The following is a 4789-nucleotide window of genomic DNA, read 5'->3' as shown; positions in this document are numbered from 1 at the left end:
AAGGGTCTCTTTATAGCCCTGGCAATCCTGAACTCCTTATATAGACCTTGAACTCAGAGAGATCTGACTCTGCCTCTCTGCCTGTGTGCATGCACCACCACGCCCAGTTTCAAGTGTCCATTTTGATATTGTGCAATTGGAAATACTCTGAAGTGGCCCTATTAAGACAGAGGCTGAAAGAAGACTGATTGCCCTAGCGATGATCAAGGTTCTTTAAGATACGATCTGTGCTTGTATGTGCACACGCACGTGCAACGTGTGCTTGAGTATGAGAGACAGATACAAAGGGTTTTCTTTTTATTCATAGTCTTAATATACAGGTTTTTGGTTGTTTTAACTTGTTTGTCATTGATAGTCAGGTTTTAAACATGATAGCATAAATATGTATTTGGAGATGAACTAATTTAATTATGGTAAGAATTCCTTTTTTTTTTTTAAGACGATGGTGAGTTTAGGGGAGGAGGTATGGCTATGGTAGTTCAGGTAGCCTAACCCTCCTAAATCTTAGATATTTGTTTTTTAGGTTGGTAATTTCTCACTTTCTTCTTCTGTTCCTAGAATGTAATACAGCTCTTGCTTCCCACACCCATCTTGTCCTCAACACCAAAGCAGTCTGAACAAACCCAAACAAAACGAGAGCATCAGGAACACGTGCACCCAGAGAAATCCTAAGCTGTCATAAGCACGCCCACAGATGGTCCCATCTGTTCTAAAGGTCATTTTCAGCAAACTCTGTTTAATGTTACAAACGGGAATGTGGCTCTGTTCTAATGCACTTCTAGTTTTGCAGCCAGAGTCCCGCAGATCTCAGGCTCCGGTCGTCAACTGTGTGTGGTCATTTAACCTCCTTAACTGCATCAAAACTAAACAGCAGAAACAAAGGCTCCGCTCACACAGATCGGTCTGATCTCACACCTGGAACCTACAGCACTTCACATTTGTCTCCTGATTCGGGAAAACAAAACATCCCCAAACAAGAGCTCCAAGCTTGCTTTCCAGGTGATCGGAAGCAGCTTTGCAGTTTATTCCATTCTGGGAGCTTCGTACTCTGCTGCTTATTTAATTTTTCAGAAAACACAAGCTGGTACCTCAGAAAATGTGTGTGCTTTCAGGAAGAAAAAAATCAGCCAGAGGTAGTAGCTCATTCCTTAGATCCCAGCATTTGAGAAGCAGGGGCAGATGGATTTCTGTGCGTTCAAGGCCAGCCTGGTCTACAGAGTGAGTTCCAGGACAGCCAGGGCTATATAGAGAAATCCTATTGCAAACCTCAAAACCCTGTCTCAAAAAAACAAACAAACAAAAATAGATAAAACCAAACCAAACAAAGACAAAGACAAAGAAGGCTTCCTCGCCTTTGAGGTTTTGGGGATAGGGGTCCCTCATCATTTCTCAGGCTCAGTCCTCTTGTCTCAGGCTCCACAGTAGCTGGGACTACAACCATTGGCTGCCATTCTGGCCCCTTCTCAGATCATTAACCATACTAGTATGTTCTTTTCGTGAGACTCAAGTAGGAAAGATAAAAAAGCTGTGGACTTAAAATTTATTTTCATCATTTGATTGTCTTACTTGGTAACTAACAAGAGACACAAAAATGATAAAATTCCAAGAACTAATTTTTAAACTCAACACTTAAATAAGTTCAAGAAAAATGTGAGATTAAAAACTGATGTAGCACTAAACCTAATGAGCTTTCATTCATTCATTCATTCATTCATTCATTCATTCATTCATGCATTCATTCATTCATTTAGACCGGGTAGCCCTGGTTGTCCTGACAAGCCACTTATGTCTTGCTCTTGTAAATCCTCTTACAAGCAAGTTAGAACTGATGAGAAGGTCCTGTGAAACTCATTATCATTTATCCAAAAAAACAAAACAAAACAAAACAAACAAACAAAAAAAACCCCTTAGTCAGCTCATCATTCTGATCTGGCAAGCCTAAACTCCTAAAAGCATCAGGAGAAGTTGTTTCCTATTTGCTAAGTATGCTGTGTAAGGATGATGTTCATTAACAATGAACCCAGCAAGAGCTTTTTCATCATATGACAGTGCCAGGAGCCTCCCGGCCCAGAGAGGGTAGTGGCAGGGGCACAGAGTAGGACTCTGGTGATGGCTTTAAAGTCTGAGGGTCTCAGGGCTTTCTGGCTCTCTGACCTGTACTGAAATGCTGATGATAACATCTAAAACGTCCTGAAAGCTTCTTGCTCCTTCTGAGGGTAAGACTCAGGTTTAGGTGATTAACACCTGTAGCCTAACAGCAGAGGATTAGGCAATGTGGCTTTTGTTCTATCTCAACAAGAACTGCTGGGCTCTAACTGCGCCTGCTACCTGCTAGTCAGAAGTCGCAGGAAGAAAAGACACTTAGAGAAGTTATTATAGAGTTTATTACTAAGTGTAAAAAGCTTCCTATGAAAGCTGTCTAAGGGGAAAAGCAGAAAGGTCCTAAGTGGGGAAAAGGAAAAAAATTCTACTCTATCTGGGGAAAGGGAAAGAAAAATCTATCTCTCTATTCTATCTCTCTATTCTATCTCTCTTTTCTATCTCTCTATTCTATCTCTCTATTCTATCTGCCTCTCATCTCTTTGTCCTCAGTATTTATATATCTTTCAGAATACATGATCACATGTTACAAAGTTCATCACAAGTTCACAACAAAAATCAAAATCATAAATTAAAATAGAAGTTTACAACAGAGAATGTTTATATGCATATCCATTAGGAGTAATTATCTGGCTAAACATCTATCACCTGTCTAGCTCCACAGGTTCACTGAAGGTTTAAAACTATAAGTTGTTAGTGAAGTTTTGTATAGATAAACCCAGGCAATATTTTATCTTCTGTCCTAGCATCTATAATAAATCGTTAGTTCCCTTTTAATGACCTTTGGTTAATTGTTTTACAACCTCTTGGAATGTGCTCTGAGTAGGAGAAAGTCTGGTTACTATCTAAGAGCAACTAACTGGTGACACTTGGGAGACTGGCAGAGTTCTCATCACAGTTTTGACTCTCAGAAAAGGATGTAATAGCAGTCCCGTTATAAAAGAGCTTAATAATCACTGATATAATTTTAGGAATTCTTATAGGATCATCATTAAGCCTTAAGAAGTCATCTATTTGTCTATATAGCATCACTACAAGACAGTACATCTTCGTGGGTCTGCAGAGATCTGCTCCAAAGGGGTGTGCTATCGCTTAGTGATTGTTACGTATGTTTAATAATAATAACAGGAAAAGCATATTAATAACAGGAATCTTTCCTAAAATGAATCCTTTACAGCCTTGCTGAATAAGAACTCACTTGTTGCAGATTATATAGTAATCCACGGCAAGCCATTCCAGGATGATCAAGCTAGCGTTATTAGCTTGTCCCATTATGGCTCCTGATGTGACAGCTCTTTGAGTCCATTTGCATCCTGTACTAGTGACCATGGTTACTGCTCTGAACAGGTTAGCTAGCGGGTAGCCTGTCTCCTCTTTGACTGTTCAGCCTGTGATTATGTCGCTTGTGTGTGATTTCTACATCACAAATGCTACTAGTGCTGGGCGGTGGTGGCACACACCTTTGATCCCAGCACTTGGGAGGCAGAGGCAGGCGGATTTCTGAGTTTGAGGCCAGCCTGGTCTACAGAGTGAGTTCCAGGACAGCCAGGACTACACAGAGAAACCATGTCTCAAAAAACAAAAAAACGAAAAACAAAAAACAAAAAACAAAACAAAAAAAGCAAAAACAAAAAAAAACAAATGCTGCTAGAATTCAAAACAATTTCCTCTCTTCACATGTCTATTGTATATTTTCAAAATTGATCTCATAATATCCTTGCTATTTTATAATATTTTCATTAACAGTGTGATTAATTCTTAAAAACCATATTTAGCCTTGTAAGATTATACTCAATCTAGGTAGAACATAATTTCTTAGTTTCCTAATATTGCACAATTAGATTTTTTCTAATTTTTTGTTTGCTTTGATTTTTAGATGAATCATCATCATCAACATCACCATCATCATCACCATCATCATCACCATCATCATCACCATCATCATCACCATCATCATCAGGGCAGGGGCTCACTATATAGCTTACTTTACAGCCATGACTGGCCCAGAACAGCTATGTTGAACTCTGTGAGAGAAAGAGATGACTGCAGACTGATTCCACAGTTTTTGAGCCCTTAGTAGCTAGAAGGAAGGTGTTGGAAAAAGGCTGGACATGGCTTAGAGACAGTGAGCAGGGACTAGGTTTGTAGAGGTAAACACTGTTAAGAATACAGATAGGGCTGTCTGGAGAATGCGAGTCTAGGAGTCCAAAGTGTCGCAGACATGTATTTGGGGTCATTAGTTTATAAATGCTTATTAAATCCAGGAGACTGCATTCCATTCCAAAGAAACTCAGTGTAAACAAAGGCGGGCTGAGAACTGGGGACATTCTACCCGGTGAGCAGACACGACACCCAGGCACGTTCGTGTGCACTGGGGACATTCTAACCGGTGAGCAGACACGACACCCAGGCACGTTCCGTGTGCTTGCTCCTGTTGCTTGTAGGTTGACCCATTTAACCTTCAAAACATTTTATGAGGAAGTGCAAATCTTTTTTTTTTTTTTTTTCCTGAGACAGAGTTCCTCTGTGTAGCTTTGGCTGTCCTGAAACTCTGTAGACCGAACTAGCCTCGAACTCCAGCCTCTGCCTCCCCCCCCTTATGCCCAGCTTGAAATTCTTTTTTTTTTTTAAAGATTTATTTATTTTATTTATGAGTACACTGTAGCTGTCTTCAGACACACCAGAAGAG

The sequence above is a fragment of the Grammomys surdaster genome, unplaced genomic scaffold, assembly GCF_004785775.1.
Source record: "Grammomys surdaster isolate TR1022 unplaced genomic scaffold, NIH_TR_1.0 124777, whole genome shotgun sequence".
NCBI lineage: Eukaryota > Metazoa > Chordata > Mammalia > Rodentia > Muridae > Grammomys > Grammomys surdaster.
The sequence above is the reverse complement of the archived record's forward strand: the minus strand, read 5'-3'. Positions refer to the sequence as shown.